Source organism: Halichoerus grypus, chromosome 9 (assembly GCF_964656455.1).
Source record: "Halichoerus grypus chromosome 9, mHalGry1.hap1.1, whole genome shotgun sequence".
NCBI classification, from domain to species: domain Eukaryota; kingdom Metazoa; phylum Chordata; class Mammalia; order Carnivora; family Phocidae; genus Halichoerus; species Halichoerus grypus.
Window position 1 is genome coordinate 143,394,305 of NC_135720.1, and position 27,029 is coordinate 143,421,333.

Sequence of the window (27,029 nt, forward strand, 5' to 3'; positions counted from 1 at the left end):
AAAAAGTTAATACTAGAACTCCCCTACAACCTAGCAATTGCACTACTATTGATTTACCCAAAGTTACAAAAAAACTGATTCGAAGGTTGTTTGTAGCAACATCATCAACAATAGCCAAATTATGGAAAAAGCCCAAATATCCATTGAATGGCAAATGCATAAAGAAGATGTGGTATATATATACAATGTAATATGATCGGTCATCAAAAAGAATGAAATCTTGCCATTTGCAATGATGTGGATGGAGCTAGAGTGTATTATGTTAAGTGAAATAAGTCAGTCAGAGAAAGACAGATACCATATGATTTCACTCATATGTAGAATTTAAGAAACAAAACAGATGAACATAGGGGATGGAGAAAAAAAAGAGAGATTGGGATGGGCTAGATGGGTGGTGGGTATTAAGGAGGGACTTGTGATAAGCACTGGGTGTTATATGTAAGTGATGAATCACTAAATTCTGAACTTGAAACCAAATTTACAATGTATGTTAACTAACTAGAATTTAAATAAAAACTTGAAATCAAAAAAGAAAAAGAAAAAATGAGTGTTCCATTTCCATCACATGTCACTGGTTAGACACACAGTACATTTGTAATTCTTCTAAGACTTCTCAAAACTGACTTGGTTTTGGGGGTAGAAACACTGTTGTGTGGGAGAAATTGGTGCAATGTTCATAAAATGTTCATGAAATCTGAATAGAGGATGTAGCATTTCACACTATTTTATACCGCCTTTGATTTCCTATAAAGATGTGATCAGTAGTATCCGCACATAAGAATCTATGCAGAAAAAATTTCTTAATGGAAATGATTATAAAGGTATTTGAGACAGTCTAAATGTGCTCAGAAGACCAAATAAAACAAACCATGGTTCAGTCTCATGCACACACACACAAATACAGATACTTATCTGAAATAAATGGCTACAAATTTTTAATGTGCCTCATATACCCAAACAATGAATCATGGAACACTACATCAAAAACTAATGATATTCTGTATGGTGACTAACATAACATAATAAAAAAATTATTTTAAAATGTGCCTCATAAAGGACACACTCAAAGGAGAGCAAACATAAAATGCTAACTCATCCACGGAAAACACTAATATAATAATGCACCATAGAAAAAAATAATGATATATTTTAACATTATCCTATCCTATCAATAAGGACTAAGAAGGCAGTTGAGCAAAGATAAAACTCTGGTGAGATAAACTTGTAAATATGATTTCCTGCTTTACAGGATTGTATATGTATGTGTGTGCGTATACATAAAGAACGCCGAATGACTGCCTATCTGACGGATATAAAAATGTATTGATTTTAAGTTGAAAAATAAAATATCAGGCGAAGAACATGCCCACCAAAAGAGAAAAAGGATGTGATTGCGTCTCTATGTTAGGATTGCTTCCATTGCCTTCCTGGACAGCACACTAGGGGGGAGCTAGAATTTGAATATCATACCTTTATTTTTTTTACATTGCATTCAGGAAAATTATTATCTTTTGGTAAGACTGGATATGGGAAAGATCAGGCTGCATAATTCATTCTCCCATCGATTCTCGAGTATGTTCTGCTGATCTGGGTCACTTTGTTCTCTTCCTCCTCCCCTCCTCGGCATCCATCCATCTTAAAGCTGTGTGCACCACCACGGAAGGAAATCTTTCCTGAGAAAGGTATGTTTAGACTAAGGTTAGGGAGGAAATTTCCTTTCACTTCCTTCTTACAAAATAAAAAGAATTGTATAATGAGACTAAGCATCAACATCTATGTGTAGGTAAGCGTCAAATGAGTAAATGCAGTAAGAGACATTGATTCCTTTTAGACAAACTATGTAAATAATACTGGCTGGAAATATTGAACACATCCATCCTAGGTCTAGAGCAAAGAATGGTGTCTCTAGTAACTATCATGATACAATAAGATACAGGAAAATGCAGTTATAAAAATAACACACAAATTATTCCTTTACATACAAAAAAATAAATCCTTGAAAAAAGCACAGGTTATATCAACAGAGAAAAACTTTTATTAGGTAAAATAAAAATAGATTCCACAAAACAAAAAAAAAAAGATAGCATTCTATATATTAATTACCATCCAAAAAAATAGAATGGGAAATGACACATTTTTACAGAATTTTACAATAATAATTAAGAGAACAGGTATCAAATGAAAAAGGTTAAATGCTTAGTACCAGCACATGAAAGCTGATAGAGCAATTAAAATAACTGTTCAATGCTGACATATAACCCTAAAAGTTTAAGTGGAAGAATACATCTTTCCACAAAACTAGAGGCTCAGTATGCAATTTTTACCTTTTAAAGACCAAAGATCTCAAGATAATGTCTGTATTGAAGATAGTTCAAATATATAACAGTCACTGATAAAGCTGACATACAAACCCTGCCCTATCCAGTTCCTGAATGAATCCTGAAATAATGTTGGCAGTGGTAGGAATTAATCACTACTGCTTTAATAATGCATCTGTCTCCTACGTCTGAGCTGACCCCAGATATACTAGAACAAGCCCCTGAGGGCAATGCAGGATGAGCTAATGAGGGGGAATGCAGCTATCCTAACACTGGAAATGACAGGTCTAATGAACATGGACAGTGTTTTCAGCCAGGTTCCATGGGAGAGGAGGATCAAGTAGGAATTGCACTCCATGTTGTTTGTTCAGGGAATGCTCTCAGGATAAAGGGGATGAGGGAAGCAAAACAGAGCAGAGAACATTGCTAAGCAAGAATGTGGTCTTAAGTGGAATATGGCATGAGCCTGATCCCATAAGAAGCTAGAGCACAACTCTCCCATGCACATATCTATCTGTGCTGGTAGAAATACTCAGTCCTCACTGTCTAATACAGTAGCTGCTATCCACATGTCACTACCTGAGCATTTAAAATGGTCTAGCTGAGAATGGATAAAGATGTGGTCCATATATACAATGGAATATTACTCAGCCATCAGAAAAGATGAATACCCAACTTTTGTATCAACATGGGTGGGACTGGAGGAGATTATGCTAAGTGAAATAAGTCAAGCAGAAAAAGTTAATTATCATATGGTTTCTCTTATTTGTGGAACATAAGGAATAGCATGGAGGACATTAGGAGAAGGAAGGGAAAAATGAAGGGGGGAAATCAGAGGGGGAGATGAACCATGAGAGATTATGGACTCTGAGAAGCAAACTGAGGGTTTTAGAGGGGAGGGGAGTGGGGGGGATGGGTTAGCCCCGTGACAGGTACTAAGGAGGGCAAGTATTGCATGAGCACTGGGTGTTACACGCAAACAATGAATCATGGAACTCTACATTAAAAACTAATGATGTGCTGTATCATGACTAACATAACATAACAAAAAATAAATAAAATAAAATGGTCTAGCTGAGAAACTGAATTTTGTATTTTATTTAATTTTAATTAATTTAAATTTAAATGACTTCCTGTGGCTACTTACTTCTGTATTGGACAGCACAGCTCTGGAGCATGAATTGCATCGGATTTTGTCCTGCCTTGGCATTGGCAGCCTTTTGTCTATCCCATGAGTCTGTCACTGGCTGTGAGCTGCCCCCACCCTGTTCCTGAGACCACCTGGCAAAGTGGCTCTCTTTCACTTGAGGGCAAATCTCTGAAGAAGGAAATGGCTGTGAACCTTGCAGCCCATATTCCTAACACATAGGGAGTGGATTGGATCAGCAGCCGGGTAGAGAGCATCTGAGCAGGTCATCAACACCATTCATACAAGAGTCCATTCAGGATCCTGGGCAAGGATAGAAGGATGAAACCCAGTGTACCTTACACATCACCTCAGTGCAATTACACACACACACACACACAACTTGTCATTTGCCTAATTCATCAATTAAACACTCAGGATTCTTCCTACCTTTTGTCTTCAGATTGGTATTTGTACTCACTTGAATGATCATCATTTCTTATTAAAATAATGTCAAAATAGAGAAGCACTGACACAATATTCACAAAATGGAACGTCTGTTGTAAATGTCAACCTAGCATTTTTAAAACTCTATACATATTTTAGATATTTTGGTAATGCATAAGGGAGAAACTGAACATTTAGAAACAATAAATAGTGACAATGAGTTAAATGCATAGAGAACAAATATTATCTAATGTCACAGACAATAAGGACAAATGGGAAAGCATGGAAGCATATAGTCTAATACTTTTACACATATGCATACTCTTATTCTACTACTGAAGGGCATATTTTATTACCATTAAATATGCATATTTAAAATTTTTTTCCACATGTGCATACTGAATGTACTACAGTAGAATGAAATGTCTGGGAACGACATCAGTGGAGTCTATAATGAACAACTAAATTTAGTTCTTATATTTGGTGAATTTCCATGGTCTGTTCCTTTAGACAATGGACCATATATGCAAACCAATACAGCTCTTCTGTTTCAAGAACAGTTGCAACTGAAAAGAAACTAACTTCCAATTCCTAAAGCAACACAGCAACCAAGTTCCATTTCACTCACCTTTGTTCACCCTCTTTGTGGGCTAAGCTATTTCCCTACCTCCTTTCCAAGTCACTGCCTAAAGACAGTCCTGGGGATTGGCACTTGGACATGTAGAATCAGTTGTATGCAGTAAATGCAAAGGTTGACTATACCAGCACTGGGTTATCCATAGATTTTTCCTAATCAAAAGGATGCTCTCTCATGATGATTTCATGAGTCTTCAGGTGGTACAGAGATCTCACTTTACCTCTAGGAGGTACAAAGGGAAGTCCATTGCAAACTCTCACTGTGGTTTCCTGAATACGATGACCTGCCTGTATGACAGGGAGACCCTTATGAGCACAGGAGAGGGTGCTGTGACGCTCAGCTGTGGCTGGGCTGGCACTGAGAACCAAATGTATTTCCCTGGCTGACGTCTCTGGGGTGCAGATGCCCACACTGTTAATGAGCTCCTGTCCCTGAGCTGTCCAGAGATGGCAGTCCTCAGGGAGAAGGATGATCAAGGACAAAGCCAGAGGAGACCTCATCTGTCTCTTTTATTATTTCACATATTTCACACAGGACAAATAACCCCCTAGAACTCCCCGGCTACCCATCTGTGAATGACCCAGATGTTTTACAAAACACTTAAGACTATTTTGTCACAATTACCCAAATATTTACATATAAATATATAAGTAAGAGTCCACTCAATTACTTAATTTTTAATGTAAATAAATTCTTAATTTCATTCATAACCATCGTGTATGGGATCACAGAGCTAATAATTAGGTACATTCTTATCTTTACCATGAATATAAAGGAAGGCAACCAAATTCTACTGAACTTCTAACACAACAAAGGGAAAACAAAATCTCAAATTCTCTAGAACACTGTTCAGTTTATATTGATAGGTTTTAATGATGTACTCAAACAATTTAAAAAATTATCTTTTTAAATTAAAACATACATGATTTATTTAATTTCAACTAGTCTTTGCATTTAAGTTCCAAATGGTTTTGACTTTACCAGGATAGTTAAAATAATCACTACAGAAAAATGGAAGGAAGTTTTTGGGTGGTTTGTAGCTGTTTCTCTTATACCTGTATGTTCCAGCTTCATTAATCACGTTCAGCCTAAAGAGATAAACTACTTCCTGCTACATTCTTAATTTGAAATTTCTCACTTATTCCCACACCAGTTAGATTCCATCCTGAGAGTTAGAGGGAGAACTGGCAAGGACACTACACATCCCTTGAAAGAATGATTAGGAGGAGGAACTCTCAACAAAGAAATGAACCTAAGACAATGTCCTTTGCCACAGAAGTAATGGATATGGATATAAGCAAGATGTCAGGGATAGAATTCACGATAGCAAGCATAAAGTCAATAGCTAGGCTTCAAAAAAGCCTTAGTGACAATATAGAATCTCTAAGAGCTGGAATGAGATCTAATCAGGCAGAACTAAAAAATGCTATGAACGAGAAGCTGTCCAAACTGGATACTCCAGAGTAAATGAGGCAGAAGAGAAAATCAGTGATCTAGAAGAAAAGCAGATTTAAAGGAAGGAAGGTGAGGAAAAGAGAGACAGGGGAAGTAGTAGCCCATGAAAATAGACTTAGATTAATGATGCCATGAAATGTTCCAACGTCAGAATTATTAGGATTCCCGACGGGATAGAGAGAGAGAGAGAGAGGACTAGAAGGTATATTTGAACAAATCAGAGCTAAGAACTTCCCTAATCTGGGGAAGGAAACAAGTGTTTGTGTCCAAGAGGCAGAGAGGACCCCTCCCAAAATCAATAAAAACAGATCAACACCCTGACATATAATAGTGAAGCTTGCAAATCTTACAGCCAAAGAATCTATCCTGAGAGTAGCTAGGGAGAAGAGGTTCCTTACATATGGAAGGAAAACATCAGACGTATCCACAGAGACCTGGCAAGCCAGAAAGCGCTGGCAAGACATATTCAGGTACTAAATGAGAAGAACTTGCAGCCAAGAATACTTTATCCAGCAAGGCTCTCATTCAGAACAGATGAAGACATAAAGAGCTTCCAGGACAGGCAGGAAATGAAAGAATATGTGACCACCAAGTCAGCCCTGCAAGAAAGATTAAGGGGGATTCTGTAAGCGAAGAGAGACCCCAAGAGTAATACAGAGCAGAAATTAACAGAGACAATCTACAGATACAGGGACCTTACAGGCAATACAATGGCACTAAATTCATATCTTTCAATAGTTACTCTGAATGTAGATGGGCTGAATGCTCCCATGAAAAGACACAGGGTTTCAGATTGGATAAAAAAGCAGGAGCCATCCATATGCTGTCCACAAGAGACTCATTTTGAACCTAACGACACCTCCAGATTGAAAGTGAGGGGTTGGAGAACAATTTACCATGTCAAAGAACCTCAAAATAAGGCTGGGGTATCAATCCTCATATCAGACAAATTAGATTTCAAACCAAAGACCATAGTAAGAGATGTAGAGGGACACTATATTATATTTAAAGGATCTATCCAACAAGAAGATCTTACAAATGTAAATACCCTTGCCCCCAACATGTCATCTGTGAAGATTATGTATAAACCAATTAATAACCAATTATATAAACCAATTATATAAGCCAATTAATAACCAAAATAAACATATTGATAGTAATACATTAATAGTGGGACACCTCAACACTCCACTTACAGTAATGGACAGATCATTTAAGCCAAAAATCAATAAGAGTTTTGAATGACACATTGGACTAGATGGACTTTGTAGATATATACAGAACATTCCATCCTAAAACAAAAGAATACTCATTCTTCTCGAGTGTGCATGGAACTTTCTCCAGAAGAGATCACATACTGGGTCACAAATCAGGTCTCAACCTATACCAAAAGATTGAGATTATTCCATGCATATCTTGAGACCACAATGCTTTGAAACTGGAATTCAACTACAAGAAAAATTTGGAAGGAACTCAAACATTTGGAGGTTAAAGAGCACCCTGCTAAAAAATGAATGGGTCAACCAGGAAATTAAAGAAGAACTTAAACAATTCATGCAAACCAATGAAAATGAAAACACATCAGCTCAAAACCTATGGGATACGCAAAGGCGGTCCTAAGAGGGAAGTACATAGCCATCCAAGCCTCTTTCAAAATAAAAGAAAAATCCCAAATGCACAAGCTAACCATATACCTAAAGGACCTGGAGAAAGAACAGCAAATAAAGCCTAACCAAGCAGGAGAAGAGAAATAATAAAGATTAGAGCAGAGATCAATGAAATAGAAACCAGAAAAACAGTAGAACAGATCAATGAAACTAGAAGCTAGTTCTTTGAAAGAATTAATAAGATCAAAGAGAGAGAGAGAGAGAGAGAGAAAGGACCAAAATTAATAAAATCATGAATGAAAGGGGAGAGATCACGACCAATACCAAGGCAATAGAGACAATTATTAGAACTTATTACCAGCAGCTATATGCCAAAAAACTAGGCAATCTGGAAGAGATGGATACATTCCTGGACTTATAAACTACCATGACTGAAACAGGAAGAAATAGACAATCTGAACAGACCAATAACCAGCAAGGAAATTGAAACAGTAATCAAAAATCTCCCAAAAAAACAAGAGTCCAGGGCCAGATGGCTTCCAGCAGAATTCTACCAAATATTTAAAGAAGAAATAATACCTATTCTACTGAAGCTGTTTCAAAACATAGAAACGGAAGGAAAACTTCCAAACTCATTCTATAAGGCTAGCATTACCCTGATCCCAAAACCAGACAAAGACCCCATCAAAAAGGAGAATTATAGATCAATATCCCTGATGAACATGGATGCCAAAATACTCAACAAGATCCTAGCCAATAGGATCCAACAGTACATTAAAAGGATTATCCACCATGACCAGGTGGGATTTATTCCTGGGATGCAAGGGTGGTTCAACATTCACAAATCAATCAACGTGATAGAGCACATTAACAAAAGCAGAGAAAAGAACCATATGATCCTCTCAATTGATGCAGAAAAAGCATTTGACAAAATAGCATCTTTTCCTGTTTAAAACTCTTCAAAGTATAGGGATAGAAGAAACATACTTCAATATCATAAAAGCCATCTGTGAAAAGCCCATAGCGAATATCATTCTCAATGGGGAAAAACTGAGAGCTTTTCCCTTAAGGTCAGGAACACGACAAGGATGCCCACTCTCACCATTTTTGTTCAATATAGTACTAGAAGTCCTAGCCTCAGCAATCAGATAACAAAAAGAAATAAAAGACATTCAAATTGGCAAAGAAAAAGTCAAACTCTCTCCCTTCGCAGATGACATGATACTTTATGTGGAAAACCCAAAAGACTCCACCCCAACTGTTAGAACTCATACAGCAATTCAGCAACGTGTCAGGATACAAAATCAATGCACAGAAATCAGTTGCTTTTCTATACACTAACAATGTAACAGAAGAAAGAGAAATTAGGGGATCGATTCCATTTACAATAACACCAAAAACCATAGGCTACCTAGGAATAAACCTAACCAAAGAGGAAAAGGATATATACTCTAGAAACTATAGAACACTTATGGAAGAAATTCAGGAAGACACAAAGAGTTGGGAAAACATTCCATGCTCATGGATTGGAAGAATAAACATTGTGAAAATGTCTATGCTGCCCAGAGCGATCTACACTTTCAATGTAATCCCTATCAAAATACCATCAACATTTTTCATGGAGCTGGAACAAACAACCCTAAAATTTATATGGAACCAGAAAAGACCCCGAATCACCAGGGGAATGTTGAAAATGAAAACCAAAGCTGGGGGCATCACAATGCCTGACTTCAAGCCCTAGTACAGAGCGGTGATCATCAAGACAGCATGGTATTGGCACAAAAACAGACACATGGATCAATGGAACAGAATAGAGAGTCCAGAAATGGACCCTCAACTCTGCGGTCAACTAATCTTTGACAAAGCAGGAAAGAATATCCAATGGAAAAAAGACAGTCTCTTCAATAAATGGTGATGGGAAAATTGGAGAGCCACATGCAGAAGAATGAAACTGGACCATTCTGTTACACTATACAAAAAGATAAACTCAAAGTGGATGAAAGACTTCAATGTGAGACAGGAATCCATCAAAATCTTAGAGGAGAACAGAGGCAATAACTGCTTTGACATCGGCCACAGCAACTTCTTTCAAGACACGTCTCTAAAGGCAGGGAAACAAAAGCAAAAATGAACTATTGGGACTTCATCAAGATAAAAAGCTTCTACACAGCAAAGGAAACAGTGAACAAAACTAAGAGGCAACCCACAGAATAGAAGATATTTGCAAATGACATAACAGATAAAGGGCTGGTATCCAAGATTTATAAAGAACCTCTCAAACTCAACACCCAAAAAACAAATAATCCAGTCAAGAAATGGGCAGAAGACATGAACAGACACTTCTCCAAAGAAGACTTACAAATGGCTAACAGACACATGAAAAATGTTCAATATCACTAGCCATCAGGGAAATACAAATCAAAACCACAATGAGATACTACCTTACACCAGTTAGAATGGCAAGAATTAACAAGACAGGGAACAAGTGTTGGCAAGGATATGTTGAAAGGGGAACCCTCTTCCACTTTTGGTGGGAATGCAAGCTGGTACAGCCACTTTGGAAAACAGTATGGAGTTTTCTCAAGAAGTTAAAAATAGAGCTACCCTATGACCCAGCAATTGCACTATTAGGTATTTACCCAAGACAGATGTAGTGAAAAGAAGGGGCACATGTACCCCAATGTTCATAGCAGCAATGTCCACAATAGCCAAACTATGGAAGGAACTGAGATGTCCCTCAACAGATGAATGGATAAAGAAGATGTGGTGCATATATATAATGGAATATTACTCAGCCATCAGAAAGGATGAATACCTACCTTTTACATCGACATGGTTGGAACTGGAGGGGATTATGCTAAGTGAAATGAGTTAAGCAGAGAAAGACAATTATCATATGGTTTCACCCATATGTGGAATATAAGGAATAGCGCAGAGGACCACAGGGGAAGGGAGGGAAAACTGAATGGGAAGAAATCAGAGAGGGAGACAAATCATGAGAGACTCTGGCCTCCAGAAACCCAACTGAGGGTTACAGAAGGGAGGGGGATGAGGGAGTGGGGTAACCAAGTGATGGGTATTTGGAGGGCACGTGTGGTGATAAGCCCTGGTTTTTATATGCAATAAATGATTTGTTGAACACCACATCAAAAACTAATGATGTACTATATGTGGGCTAATTGAACATAATAAAAAATGTGGTATTTTGCTGTACTGGATGAAATGTTCCATATATGTCTGTGATATTTGTCAGTCTAAAGTATGGCTGAAATCCAATATTTCCCTGTTGATTTTCTGTCGAAACAATTTATCCATTGTTAATATTAGAATATTGAAACTCCTATGATTCTTATATTGTTGTCTATTTCTGCCTTCATATCTGTTAGCATATTCCTAACTTATTTGGGTGCTCCCATGTTAGGTCCCTTTATATTTACCATTGTTATATCTTCTTGATGAATTGACTCCTTTAAATTATAAAGTTTTTTTTGTCTCTTGTTACCATTTTTGGCTTAGTGTATTTTGTCTAATATAAGTATTGTTACTCCTTCATGCCCAAACATTTAGAAAACAATGAGTACCAGTCCTTCCCAAATTCTTCAAAAAACTTGAAGAGGAAGGACACTACCGAATTCATTTTATAAGGTTATCATTAGCATAATACAAAACACAGATGAATACTACAAAGAAAAAGAAAGAAAGAAACACCTATATCCCCGACGAATATTAATGTAAAATTTCTCAACAAAATATCAACAACCCAAATTCAACAGCACATTAAAAGCTTCATATACCATGATCAAGAGGAATTTATACTAAGGATACAGGATGAGCCAACATACACAAGACAGTAAATGTGATACACCGCATTAGTGGAATGAAAGATAAAAACCACATGATTATCTCAATAGATGCAGAAAAACATTTAACAAAGCACATTTTTTTCATGGTAAACACACTTGACAAATTAGGTGTAGAAGGAATGTGCCTCAAATAATGAAAGCCATATATGACAAGCCTATGGCTAACATGTGCAAAGGCAAAGGCGGAAGCTTTTCTTCTAAGATCAAAAATAAGACAAGGATGCCCACAATCACTACTCTTATTGAACACGGACTGGAAGTCCTAGCCTGAGCAATTAGGCAAGAAAATAAATAAGTGGCATCCCAAAACAAAAAGGTGTATAAACTTCTTTGTTTATAAATGATACGATCTCATATAGAGAAAATCCTAGACACCACAAAAAAACTGTTAGAACTAATCAACAAGTTAAGTTGCAAAACAGAAACTCGACATACAGAAATGAATTGCTTTCCTATACAATAGCAACAAAATATGTGAAAAGACTTCTTCATCCCATTCATGATAGCATCAAAAACAATGAAACACTTAGAAATAAATTTAACCAACAAGATTAAAGATCTATAATCTTGAAATTACAAGATTTTCATGAAAGAAACTGAAGAATTAAAATATCCTGTATTCAGGGCTCCTGGGTGGCATAGTCAGTTGGGTGTCCAACTCTTGGTTTCCCCTCAGGTCATGATCTCAGGGTTGCAAGATCGAGCCCTGTGTCCGGCTCCATGCTCAGCATGGCATCTGCTTGAGATTCTCTCCCTTTTCCTCTACCCCTCCCCTCACTTGCACACACTCTCTCTCTAAAATAAAATAAATAAAATCTTAAAATATATATATAAAATAAAATAAAATATCCTGTTTTCATGAATTGAAAGAATACAGCTAAAATGTTCACACTAGTCAAAACCTTTATAGATTCAAAGCAATCCCTATCAAAATTTGAGTGATCTAGAAAAAACAATCTTAAAATTGGATTTTACCTTAAAATAGGTATGGAACCATAAAAGTCCCCAATTGCCAAAGCAACCTCAAGAAGAACAAATCAGGTGGCATCCCACTTCATGATTCAAACTATACTATAAAGCTCTAGTAATCAAAACAGTACAGTACTGGCTGAAGAAATAGACACAAACATCAAAGGAATGGAATGAAAAAGCCCAGACATAAACCTACCCATGTACAGACAACTAATATTTGACAAAAGAGTCTAGAATATTCATGGGGAAACAGTCTCCTTAATAAGTGGTCCTAGGAAAATTAGATAACTACATACAGAGAAATGAAATTGGAGCTTTATATTACACGACTCACAAAAATTTACTTGAAATGGATTAAGATGTAAACATAAGACCTGAAATTTCAAAACTCCTAGAAGACAATATAGAGGAAAGATTCTTGACAATGGACACATTGAGAGTTACCAAATGAGTGTTCTAGCATTATCCTATCTACAAGCACAGCCCATTCTTTGTGATCCAAATTTTAACCAGAGCCTGAATATGTCACCAAAAGAACTACCAACAACAGCAAAAATAAATAAGAGGGACTACAACAAACTAAAAAGCTTCTGCACAGTAAAATAAACAATCAACAAAATGAAAAATCAACGTATAGAATGGGAGAAAATGTTTTTACATCTTCTATATGATAAGGGGCTGATATCCAAAATGTATAAGGAACTCATGCAACTCAGGAGCATAAAAACCAATGATACCATTTTTTCAAAGGAAAGAGGTACTGAATGGATATTTTTCCAAAGACATACAAAGGGCAAACAGATACATGAAAGGTACTACACATCACTAGTCCTCAGGAAAATGTAAATCAAAACCACAATCAGATATTAGTCACAAATGTTAGAATGGCTATCATCAAAAAGACAAAAGATAACAAGAGTCGGTGAGGGAACACCTGTGCACAGTTGGTGGGAATGTAAACTGATACAGCCTCTATGGAAAGCAGTACAAAGATTCCTCAAAAAATTAACAATGGAACTGCTATTGTACCCAGCACCAACTTCTAGGTACACATCCAAAGGAAATGAAATCAGGATATTACAGAGATATATGCCCTCCCATATTCATTGCAGCATCATTCACAATGGCCAAGATGTGGAGACAACCTAAGTGACCACACAGATGAAAAGGGTAAAGACGATGTGGCATAAGTATCTAAAGGAATATTATTCAGCCAGGAGAAGAAAGGAAATCTTGCCATTTGTGACAACATGGATGGACCTTGAAGGCATTATGCTAGGTGAAACAAGTCAGAAGAGAAAGACAAATACTATGTGATCTCACGTAACTGTGGGATCCAGAAAGGATGAACCTGTAGATACAGAGAGTAGAATGGTGGTTACCAGGGGCTGAGAGGTAGGAGAAGTGGGAGAGTTGGGCAAAGGGTACCAACTACCAGTTATAAAATGATTAAGTCCTGAGGATTTAATGTACAGCATGGTAGTTAGAGTTCATATGATTTTATTATAGACTTGAAAGTTGCTAAGAGAGCAGATTTTAAATGTTCTCATCAAGAAGAAGATATCATAATTATGTGATGTGATAGAGGTATTAAGTAACACTATCTTGGCAAAAATTACATTTTATGTATATATAATTTCATTATATATAGAATATATATACACATATATATAGAAAGAATAGATATATGGTAACATTTTATGCTCTCTTCTCTCTTTCTCTAAAATAAATAAATAAATAAGGGCACCTGGGTGGTTCAGTTGGTTAAGTGTCTGCCTTCGGCTCAGGTCATGATCCTGGGGTCCTGGGATCGAGCTCCCTGTCAGGCTCCCTGCTCAGAGGGGAGCCTGCTTCTCCCCCTCCCTCTACAACTACCCCTGCTTGTGCTCATGCTTTCTGTCTTTGTTAAATAATAAATAAATAAATAAATAAATAAATAAATAAATAAATAAATAAATCTTAAAAAGGAGGGGGTGTCTGGATGGCACAGTCAGTTGAGTGTCCGACTCTTGGTGTTGGCTCAGGTGGTGATATCAGGGTAATGAGATGGAACCCCTCTTTAGGCTCCGTTCTCAGCTCAGAGTCTGCTGAATTTTCTCTCACTTTCCCTTGCCCTTCCTCACCCCTCCTCTCTCTCTCTAAAATAGATACATAAATCTTTTTTAAAAAGACAGAAAACTAAACAACTTCGCTCTCAAAAGAGGTTAAAACTATCCTCAGAGGATGCAGAGAAAGGGGAACCCTCTTATACTGTTGGTGGGAATGCAAACTGGTGCAGCCATTCTGGAAAACAGTATGAATGTTCCTCAAAATGTTAAAAATAGAACTATCCTATGACCCAACAATTGCACTATTAAGTATTTATCCAAAGGATAGAAACATAGTGATTCGAAGGGGCACATGCACCCCATTGTTTACAGCAGCAATGTCCGCAATAGCCAAACTATGGAAAGAGCCCAGATGTCCATTGACAGATGAATGGATAAAGAAGAGGTGGTGTATATATATATATACAATGGAATATTAGTCATCAAAAATGATGAAATCTTCCCATTTGCAATGACATGGATGGAACTAGAGGGTATTATGCTAAGTGAAATAAGACAGAGAAAGACAAATACCATATGATTTCACTCCTATGTGGAATTTAAGAAACAAAACAGAGGATCATAGGGGATCGGAAGGAAAAATGAAATAAGATAAAAACACAGAGGGAGGCAAACCATAAGAGATCTTAACTATAGGGAAGAAACAGGGTGGCTGGAGGGGAGGGGAGTGAGGAGGATGAGGTAATTGGGTGATGGGCATTAAGGAGGGCACGTGAAGTGATGAGCACTGGGTGTTACATGCAACCGATGAATCACTGAACTCTACCTCTGAAACTAAAAATACACTATATGTTAACTAGATTCAATTTAAATTAAAAAAATATTAGAATGTGCCTAAATATCAGCTCTGTGATCCCATATATGTTTGTTATGAATGAAATTAAATTAAGAATTTATTCACATATTTATATTTAAAATTAAGTAACTGAATGGACTCATCTATTTATATGTAAATATTTGGGCAGTTGTGAGGTAAAAAAATCTTAGGTGTTTTGTAAACATCTGGGACATTCACAGATGAGACTAAGGTAGCTGGGGAGTTCTCAGGAGTTATTTGTCCTCTGTGAAATATATGAAATAACAAAAGAGACAGATGAGGTCTCCTCTGGCTTTGTCCTTGATCATCCTTCTCCCTGAGGACTGCCATCTCTGGACCGCTCAGTGACAGGGGCTCATTAACAGTGTGGGCATCTGCTCCCCAGAGACGTCAGCCAGGGAAACACATTTGGTTCTCAGTGCCAGCCCAGCCACAGCTGAGCGTCACAGCACCCTCTCCTGTGCTCATAAGGGTCTCCCTGTCGTACAGGCAGGTCATCGTATTCAGGAAACCATAGTGAGAGTTTGCAAGGGACTTCACCTCCTGCCTCCTAGAGGCAAAGTGTACTCTGGTACCACATGAAGACACATGAAGTCATCATGAGAAAGCATCCTTTTGCTCAGGAAATATCTATGAATAACCCAGTGCTGGTATAGTCAACCTTTGCATTTAGTGCATACAACTGATTCTACATGTCCAAGGGCCAATCCCCAGGACTGTCTGTAGGCAGTGACTTGGAAAGGAGGTAGGGAAATAGCTTGGAACCCACAGAGAAGGTGAACAAAGGTGAGTGAAATGGAACTCAGTCTGTGTGTTGCTTTAGGAATTGGGAGTTAGTTTCTTTTCAGTTGCAATTGTTCTTGAAACAGAAGAGCTGTATTGGTTTGCATATGTGGTCCATTGCTCAGGTAGTGACATGTGGATAGCAGCTACTGTATTAGACAGTGAGGACAGAGTATTTCCTCCAGCACAGATGGACACTTGTATGGGAGAGTTCTGCTCCTGCTTCTTATGAGATCAGGCTCATGCCATATTCCACTTGAGACCATATCCCTGCTTAGCAACGTTCTCTGCTCTGTTTTGCTTCCCTCACCCCCTTTATCCTGAGAGCATTCCCTGAACAAACAACATGCAGTGCAATTCCTACTTGATCCTCTTTTCCCATGGAACCTGGCTGAAAGCACCGTCCATGTTCATTAGACCTGTCATTTCCAGTGTTAGGATAGCTGCATTCCCCCTCATTAGCTCATCCTGCATTGCCCTCGGGAGCCTGTTCTAGTGTATCTGGGGTCAGCTCAGACCTAGGGGACAGATGCATTATTAAAGCAATAGTGATTCATTCCTAGCACTGCCAACACTATTTCAGGATCATTCAGGAGCTGGATAGGGCAGAATTTGTATGTCAATTATATCAGTAAAGGACATATATTTGAAATATCCTCAATACAGACATTATTTTGAGATCTTTGGCCTTTAAAATGTGCTGTGCACACTGAGCATCTAGTTCCATGGAAAGATGTATTCTTCCACTTAAACTTTTAGGGTTATATGTTAGCATTGAACACTTATATCAAAGTGTTGGCTCTATCAGCTTTCATGTGCCGATACTAAGCATTTAACCTCTTTCATTTGATGCCTGTTCTCTTAATTATTACTGTAAAACTGTGTAAAAATGTGTCATTTCCCATTCTATTTTTATTGGATGGTAATCATTTCATAGAATGCCATCTAATTTTGTTTTGTGGAATCTATTTATTTTTATTTTACCTAATAAAAATTTTTCTCTCTATATATAACCTATGCTCTTTTTGAATATTTATTTTTTTGTGTATAAAGGAATAATTTATGTGTGATTTTTATAACTACATTTTCCTGTATCACACATATCAAGATAGGTACTAGGGACACCATTCTTTGCTCTAGACTTAGGATGGATGTGTTCAATATTTCCAGCCAGTATTATTTACATAGTTTGTCTAAGAGGAATCAATGTCTCTTCCTGCATTTAGTCATTTGATGCTTACCTACACATAGACGTTGATGCTTAGGCTAATTATACAATTCTTTTTATTTTGTAAGAAGGAAGTGAAAGGAAATTTCCTCCTTAACCTTAGTCTAAACATACCTTTCTCTGGAAAGATTTCCTTCCGTGGTGGTGCACACAGCTTTAAGATGGATGGATGCCGAGGAGGGGAGGAGGAAGAGAACAAAGTGACCCAGATCAGCAGAAAATACTCTTGAGAATCAATGGGAGAATGAATTATGCAGCCTGATCTTTCCCACATCCAGTGTCTTCTTTGGACAAGTGTCTGTTCACGTCTTCTGCCAATTTTTTGACTTGATTATTTGTTTTTTGGGTGTTGAGTTTGAAAAGTTCTTTATAGATCTTGGATATCAGCCCTTTATCTGTAGTGTCATTTGCAAATATCTTCTCCCATTCTGTGGGTTGCCTCTTTGTTTTGTTGACTGCTTCTTTTGCATTAAAATTTTTTTTTAATTTTTTAAAAATATACCTACATATTTACAGTACTTTACATACCATTAAGCTCAGACTGAAAGACCTTTTGTACACCAAGGCCATTATGTGATTTTTCTTATATTAAATAATAATGATTTACTTTGTGTGATAATGTGGACCTATACTGGTATAAGCTATGCCAATTTCAATGAGTAAATCACTTATTGAAATAGTTACTGATAAAATCCCATGGCCTTTACTTTAAACATGATAGATCCACACACATCCCCCCTTGCCGCCAAATGTTTATTTTCTTGAAGATTTCTTTTAAAAATTGCTAAATGCTTGGTCCTGACAGGAAACATGTGCTAACAGAGGATGGAACAGAAAAATGGCAGTTCTTTCACTGGGTTTATCCTGCTGGGTTTCTCTGACCGGCCTCAACTGGAGCTAGTCCTCTTTGTGGTTCTTCTGGTCTTCTATCTGTTCACTCTGCTGGGAAACACCACCATCATTGCCTTGTCCCACCTGGACCCACATCTTCACACTCCCATGTACTTTTTCCTCTCCAACCTAAGCTTTCTGGACCTGTGTTACACGACCAGCACTGTTCCGCAGCTCCTGGTTCATCTCAGGGGAGCAGACAAGTCTATCTCCTTTGGTGGCTGTGTGGCTCAGCTCTTCATTTCTCTAGGGTTGGGATCCACAGAATGCATTCTCTTAGGGGTCATGGCATTGGACCGCTATGCAGCCATATGCAGGCCCCTGCAATACACAGTGATCATGCACCCCCATCTCTGTGCCCTCATGGCTTCTGCATCGTGGTTCATTGGTTTTGCCAACTCCTTATTGGATACAGTGCTCACATTCCTTTTACCACTTTGTGGAAGAAATAAAATAGACCACTTCCTTTGTGAGGTCCCCCCACTGCTCAAGCTTGCCTGTGTTGACACCACTGTGAATGAGTCTGTGCTCTTCTTAGTTGGTGTGATCATTCTCCTCATACCTGTGGCATTAATCATCTTCTCCTATGGTTGGATTGTCAGGGCAGTCTTAAGAATAAAGTCATCTGCAGGGCAGAGGAAAGCGTTTGGGACATGTGGGTCCCACATCACAGTGGTCTCCCTGTTCTATGGCACGGCCATCTACGCTTACCTCCAGCCCAGCAACAACTACTCCCAGGATCAGGGCAAGTTCATTTCTCTGTTCTACACCATCGTCACCCCCATGGTCAACCCTGTCATATATACACTGAGGAACAAGGATGTGACGGGAGCAATGAAGAAGGTGCTTTGGAGGGGCCACGGCTCCAGATGCCTAGGAGGGAAGACCCTATGATGGAAGACTTTAACTGCCAGAGTTTTTAAGATGATGGTGTCCACCCCATATCATCTAAATGTTCCTCTGACATCTCTCAAGGGAAATTCCTACCTGATGCTTGAATGCAAGTGAGTGCTCAAAATCTAAGTTCATGGATTCATGCGGCCTCCAGAGATGATGCCTTAGTGTTTCTAGAGCATCTGCATCCTATTCTCATTTTAAAAAAGCTCCACAGGTTTTTCATATTTCCCCCTCATTTGGGAACACTATTCCATTCCTTCGTGCAAGAAGACACGCACATACCATAAAGTCATAGGGAAAATAAGAATACAAATGACTAAAACACTGTAAGAAATATTAACCTTGTGGCATTTTTCTAGGAAACTGTTGGAGGCATGTCACTTATTCTTGCATTGTGATCATGGCTCTATTACGAGGTCCGTAGGTTGACTGTATCACAGCTTTTTCATAGAAGTAGGTGGGCAACTGTGGGAAAAACAAATTTTTAGCTCAGAGAAAAACCTATTAACATCGATCCTGATAAATCCATTCAGATATCAGGCCCTAGTATGACGACACCAGTGTGACGTGGTTTTATGTAACCTTCAAGTCACAGACATAGAGGGTGTGATGCATTACCGCCAGGGACAGTGGGGGCACCGGCTGGTGATACGGCAGGGGTGCTGATGTGTAAGTCTGCGCATGGCCGGAGAAGCACAACGGGAGGTCTGCGAGCTGTTTCTTTTAAGCTTGTGAGCCACCTTGTGAGTTAAAAAGGACTGTTGAGGACAGTGTCATATCTGAACAGTACATGACACAAGTCCTATTTTATATTTGATCTATTTTACCTACAGCAATGCAGCAGAAGTTCCAAAGGGTAAAATACATTTAGATCCTCTCTTCATGCCATTTTATAAATTCTTTGATCCAGACGTCAACTGATCAATGCTTTTGTATCTCACATCTACCAAGAGCCCCATATATTTCCATGCAGTAACATAGTATAAAAATATAGGAAATGACCACGATGTCACAAGAAATGCCATGCTCTGTGGAGCTTGCTTAAATGTAAAGGATGGAATAAAATGTATATTAATTATTAAACATCTCCATATGTCTAAACTTTACAAATAGCCATCTCGTTATGAACTGTCATACAATTCTGAATTAGGAGTAATAAATATAAACATCCCAGAACAATTGAATCTGACATTGTAGCCCTTCAATCTTAACTCAAGCTCAGTTTGCACATAAATGTGTTTTGGGGTATGGATCTGGGTTTTTGTATATGTGTATTGTCACGAACAGTGTATTTTCCCACGGAGGCTGGAGCTTTGGCAATGCCATCTTCATAGAAATGTTTCTGAGTTTTGGTAGGTTTTCCCAACAAGTAGCCCAGTGTAGGTAATGTGTTTGTGTCTTGGACTGGACACATATACATAACAAGTGTACTTACTGTTCCCTATCCTGACAGCTAACCAGCATCCTCCAGGGCCTTGAACCCCCTGAGCTGGTCATGCTCATGACAAGTGATCTTTGTATAGAGACAGCATGTGGAGGCTGGAAATGCCAGCCAGGGGAGATTATGCACACGGTCAGGTTCTCTCTGCATCGCTAGCAGCATCACATGTTCCCACTTGAACACCGGGGATATAGCTTGACACCATAGTGATGTTTCATGTATGCCAGTAGAAAAACAGTTTTGTAATACTGTTTATCCCTGATGGTGACAAATTTCCCACTCTCCATTATGTTTCAACCACATCCTGAGTGTTATACCCAAATAGTCACTTTAAAGTCCCTCAAATCGAAGATGGCGGAGGAGAAAGGGACCCTGTTTCAACCAGTCCCCTGAATTTAGCTGGATATCTAGGAAGCCGTTCTGAACACCCACGTAATCAGCATGAGGAGTATATATATTGATCTCTACAAGCAGAAAAGCGACTGCTTTTTGCAAGGTACGACGTGGGGAGTTGTGTCTACTGAGAGATATCAGAAGATGAACAGAAGGGGGAGTGAGCCTCCATCAGCTGGCTCCTGGAAAGTGATATAATACCGCAGCACAAAAGCGGAACCCTTGGAAATCTGCTCCAGGGAGCGACATCCCTCTCTGAAAGGGGCTCTGGAGCTGAAAAGGCAGAATTCTACGTAGAGCATTGTGGTCTCAGAAGAGGGGAAGCCTCAGAGCCAAGGGGGCTCCCTGGACCGGCAGAGTGCCTGAGCAGTGCAGCCAGGAAGCAGGTAGGGCCAGCGAGCCCAGGAAGGCTCTCTCAGCTTGGATGGCCTTAAACTGCAAGCCCCGGCAGTTGAGAATCGCTCTTCTCTTGGGCAGCCTGAAAAAATCAGGGGCATGTGCCGGGATGGGGCAAAACCTCGCAGAGTGGTAGTGGCGGGGAAAGGGCTTCAGAGCAGCGCCCAGACGGGATCCAGGAGCTGCGCGTGTGCTTGAGGGAGCCCGCCGCTGCTCGCGGAGTTAGAAGCATAAAAGGCAGGGACGCTCCCGGGCGGGCTCCTGGTTCGACCTGGGAGTCCCTGTGGGTGCGCACCGTGGGAAGCTGTGGTTTTCCGTGGCGCATATAGAAACGGAGCCTATGTGTACCGAAGGGTTTAGTGAAGACGCACACTGCGATTTCTCTGCTCTCAGCCAGAGGTTTGGGCGTGGCCATTTTTGCTCTGACACTCTGAAGAGGTGCAGAAAGCTGCGGAAGAAAAGCCACACAGAGGACCAGTTTCCACTGAGCCCATCCCCCCTATAGGGGGCAGGGCAATTCCGCCCACGCAGAGTTGCCTGAGAATCAGCATGACAGGCTGCTACCCCAGAGGACAGGCTGGAAGAACAAGAAGATGACAACCCTATGGACCCCATAAGACTGTAAAATCCTAACACCAGGGGAAAAGAGTATATTGAGCTCCAGGCGTTGCTTCCCGGCTTGTTTTTGTTTTTTTTGTTTTTGTTTGTTTGTTTTCCAGATACAACTCTTTTTCTTTTTATTCTTTCATGTTTTTTCTCTGTGTTTTCTTTTTACCTTTTCCTCATTTCAACTAGATGTTTATTATATAAACTTATATTTCACAGTAGCTTTTTAACTTGTACTTTTTCACACCTATATATTTTTTATAGATATATGCTTCAATGTAGTCCTTTTTTCCCTATCCAATTTTACCTTTATATATATATACAAGTTTTACTTTCCTTGTAATTTTCGGACATAGTGTCCTCTAACAAACAGACCAAAATACACCCAGGAACAACTGAAACACCCTGCTTTGTCCACACTGAGAGATTATAGTCCCCCTTCCCCTTCCCCGCCCTTTTAAACATTTTTAAAATTTTTATAAATTTTCTTATGTGCTTCATTTTGGCTTTGTTTTTTTGGTGGTAGTTTCTGACCACTCTGGATTTTCCTAGGGTGCATTTTGCTTGGGTCCTTGTTGATATTTTGGACTCCGCTGATTCACTCAGCCATCACTCAGCAGAATGACTAGGAGGAGGAACCCTCAACAAAGAAAAGAAACAGAGACAATGTCATCTGCCACAGAACTAATGGATATGGATATAAGCAAAATGTCAGAGATAGACTTCAGGAGAGCAATCATGAAGTCAATAGCTAGGCCTGAAAGAAGCATTAGTGACAATATAGAATCTCTAAGGGCAGAAATGAGATCTAATCAGGCCGAACTAAACAATGTTATGAATGAGATGCAGTCTAAACTGGATACTGTAACAGCCAGAGTAAATGAGGCAGAAGAACAAATTAGTGATCCACAAGACAAGCTGATAGAAAAGAAGGAAGTGGAGGAAAACAGAGATAAGCTTCAAGTAACACATGAGAAAAGGATTGCAGATTAATGATGCCATGAAACGTTCCAATGTCAGAATTATTGGGATCCCTGAGGGGGTGGGGTGGGGGGTGGCTAGAAGGTATATTTGAGCAAATCCTAGCTCAGAACTTCCCTAATCTGGGGAAGGAAACCAGCATTCGAGTCCAAGAGGCAGAGAGGACCCCTCCCAAATTCAGTAAGTATAGATCAACACCTCGACATATAACAGTGAAGCTTGCAAACTGTACAACCAAGGAAACACTCCTGAGAATAGCCAGGGAGAGGAGCTTCCTTACATATGGAGGGAGTAACATCAGAATAACATCAGACCTATCCACAGAAAGCTGGCAAGCCAGAAGTGGCTGGCAATACATATTCAGGGTACTAAATGAGAAGAACATGCAGCCAAGAATACTTTATCCAGCAAGGGTGTCTTTCAGAATGGATAGAGCGATAAAGAGCTTTCAGGACAGGCAGAAACTGAAAGAATATGTGACCACCAAGCCAGCCCTCAAAGAAATATTAAGGAGGTTTCTATAAATGAAGACAGACCCCAAGAGTCACATAGACCAGAAAGAAACAGAAAATCTATAGAAACAGGGACTTTACAGGCAATACAATGGCACTAAATTCATGTCTTTCAGTAGTCACTCTAAATGTAAATGGGTTAAATGCTCCTATCATATGAAACAGGGATGCAGATTGGATTAAAAAACAGGACCTATCTATATACTGTCTACAAGAGACTCATTTTGATCCTAAAGACATCTCCAGATTGAAAGTGAGGGGATGGAGAACCATTTACCAGGCTAATGGACCTCAAAAGAGAGCTGGGGTAGCAATCCTCATATCATACAAATTAGATTTTAAACCAAGACAGTAACAAGAGACGTGGAGGGACACTATATTATACTTAAAGGGTCTATACAACAAGAAGGTTTAACAATTGTAAACATCTAGGCCCCCAACGTGGGAGCAGCCAATTATATAAACAAATTAATAACCAAAATAAAGAAACATATTGATAATAATACATTAATAGTAGGAGACTTCAACACTCCTCTCTCAGCAATGGACAGATCATCTAAGCAGAAGATAAACAAAGAAACAAGACCTGTGAAGGACACATGGGACCAGATGTACTTCATAGATATATACAGAATATTGCATGCTAAAACAACAGAATACTCATTCTTCTCAAGTGCACGTGGAACTTTCTCCAGAATAGACCACATCTGGATCACAAATCAGGTCTCAACCAATACCAAAAGATAGAGATTATTCCCTGCATGTTATCAGACCACAATGCTTTGAAACTGGAACTCAACCACAAGAAAAAAAATTGGAAGGAACTCAAACACTTGGACATTGAAGTGCATCCTGGTAAAGAATGATTGGGTCAACAAGAAATTAAAGAAGAACTTAAAAAATTCATGGAAACTAATGAGAATGATAACACAACTGTCCAAAACCTATTAGGATACTGCAAAGACAGTCCTGAAGGGGAAGTACATAGCCATCCAAGCCTCTCTCAAAAAGGTATTAAGAGGGCACGTACTGCATGGAGCACTGGGTATTCTACAAAAACAATGGATCGTGGATCACCATATCAAAAACCAATGATGTATTGTATGGTGACTAACATAACATAATAAAATTAAAAAAAAAGAACCATCACCTTCAAAACTCAAAAAAAAAAAAAAGGTAGAAAAATCCCATATGCACAAGCTCACCTTACACCTAAAGGAACTGGAGAAAGAACAGCAAATAAAGCCTGAACCAAACAGGAGAAGATAAGTAATAAAGATCAGAGCAGAAATCAATAAAATAGAAACCAGAAAAACAGTAGAAGAGACCAATGAAACTAGAAGCTGGTTCTCTGAAAGAATTAATAAGATCCATAAACCTCTGGTGAGACTTATCCAAAAGAAAAGAGAAAGGACCCAAATTAATAAAATCATTAATTATAGGAGAGAGATCATGACTAATAACAAGGATATAGAAATAATTAATAGAAATTATTACCAGCAACTATATGCCAACAAATTAAGCAATCTGGGAGAAATGGATGCATTCCTGGAAACTTATAAACTACCAGGAGAAATAGACAATCTGAACAGACCAATAACCAGCAAGGAAATTGAAACAGTAATCAAAAATCTCCCAAAAAACAAGTCCAGGGCCAGATGGCTTCCCAGGGGAATTCTATCAAACATTTAAAAAGAAATGATACCTACTCTACTGAAGCTGTTTCAAAACATAGAAATGGAAGGAAAACTCCCAAATTTGTTCTATGAGACTAGCATTACCCTGATCCCAAAACCAGACAAAGACCCCATCAAAAAGGAGAATTACAGACCAATATCCCTGATGAACATGGATGCCAAAATACTCAACAAGATCCTAGCCAATAGAATCCAACAGTACCTTAAAAGGATTATCCACCACAACCAGGTGGGATTTATTCCTGGGACGCAAGGGTGGTTCAACATTCACAAATCAATCAACGTGATAGAGCACATTAACAAAAGCAAAGAAAAGAACCATATGATCCTCTCAATCGATGCAGAAAAAGCATTTGACAAAATAGCATCTTTTCCTGATTAAAACTCTTCAAAATATAGGGATAAAGGGAACACACCTCAATTTCATAAAAGCTATCTATGAAAAGCCCACAAATTTTTATTCATTCATTCTCAATGGGGAAAAACCGAGAGCTTTTTCCCTTAAGGTCAGGACCATGACAGGGATGCCGACTCTTACAACTTTTGTTCAACATAGTACTAGAAGTTTTAGCCTCAGCAATCAGACAACAAAAAGAAATAAAAGGCATTCAAATGGGCAAAGAAGAAGTCAAACTCTCTCTCTTCGCAGATGACATGATACTTTATTTGGAAAACCTAAAAGACTCCACCCCCAAATTACTAGAACTCATACAGCAATTCAGCAACATGTCAGGACACAAAATCAATTGCACAGGTATCAGTTGCTTTTCTATACACTAACAATGTAACTGAAGAAAAAGAAATTGGGGGATCGAGTCCATTTACAATAGCACCAAAAACCATAGGATACCTAGGAATAAACCTAACCAAAGAGGTTAAGAATCTATACTCTAGAAACTATAGGACACTTATGAAAGAAATTGAGGAAGACACAAAGAGATGGAAAAACATTCCATGCTCATGGATTGGAAGGATAAACATTGTGAAAATGTCTATGCTGTCCAGAGCAATCTACACTTTCAATGCAATCCCTATCAAAATACAATCAACACTTTTCACAGAGCTGGAACAAACAATCCTAAAATTTGTATGGAACCAGAAAAGACTCCGAATCACCAGGGGAATGTTGAAAATGAAAACCAAAGCTGGGGACATCACAATGCCTGACTCCAAGCTCTATTACAAAGCTGTGATCATCAAGACAGCATGGTGTTGGCACAAAAACAGACACATAGACCATGGAAGAGATTAGAGAGCCCAGAAATAGACCCTCAACTCTATGGTCAATTAATCTTCGACAAAGCAGGAAAGAATATCCAATGGAAAAAAGAGTCTCTTCAATAAATGGTGCTGGGAAAATTGGACATCCACATGCAGAAGAATGAAACTGGACCATTCTCTTACACCATACACAAAGATAAACTCAAAATGGATGAAAGAACTCAATGTGAGACAGGAATCCATCAAAATCCTAGAGGAGAACATGGGCAGTAACCTCTTCAACATCGGCCACAACGATTTCTTGCAAATCACATCTCTAAAGGCAAGGGAAACGAAAGCAAAAATGAACTTTAGGGACTTCATCAAGATAAAAATCTTTTGCACAGCAAAGGAAATAGTCAACAAAACTCAGAGGCATCCCACGGAATGGGAGAAGATATTTGCAAATGACATTACAGATAATGGGCTGGTATCCAAGATCTATAAAGAACCTCTCAAACTCAACACTCAAAAAACAAATAATCAATTAAGAAATGAGCAGAAGTCATGAACATACACTTCTCCAAAGAAGACATGCAAATGGCTAACAGACATATGAAAAAATGTTCAACATCACTAGCCATCAGGGAAATA

The 27,029-nt window shown here is 38.7% G+C and overlaps 1 pseudogene; it reads left to right on the forward strand.

The window, feature by feature from the left end:
• The first annotated feature begins 18,171 nt into the window (after nt 1–18,171).
• On the forward strand, nt 18,172–19,146 carry LOC144378941 (olfactory receptor 2B8-like; annotated as a pseudogene).
• The last annotated feature ends 7,883 nt before the right edge of the window (nt 19,147–27,029 follow it).